Genomic DNA, 207 nt, shown 5'->3' with positions numbered 1-207 from the left:
ATGAAATCACTTAGAACAATTTTTCAAAAGACAAAATGTGATTTTTTTTATTTCCGTACCGTAATGATATACAGTGCATACATATTTCAACAGGGTAGTGTTTATGCATGTATGTTGTTATCAACATATGTAGTATATATTCGCATACATGTTCATCCTAATAAATATACAACAGCTTGCAGGCGATGCGTTCGTGCTTAGAAAACT

This window comes from Penaeus monodon, chromosome 25 (genome assembly GCF_015228065.2).
Source record: "Penaeus monodon isolate SGIC_2016 chromosome 25, NSTDA_Pmon_1, whole genome shotgun sequence".
NCBI lineage: Eukaryota > Metazoa > Arthropoda > Malacostraca > Decapoda > Penaeidae > Penaeus > Penaeus monodon.
This window is presented reverse-complemented; position numbering follows the sequence as displayed.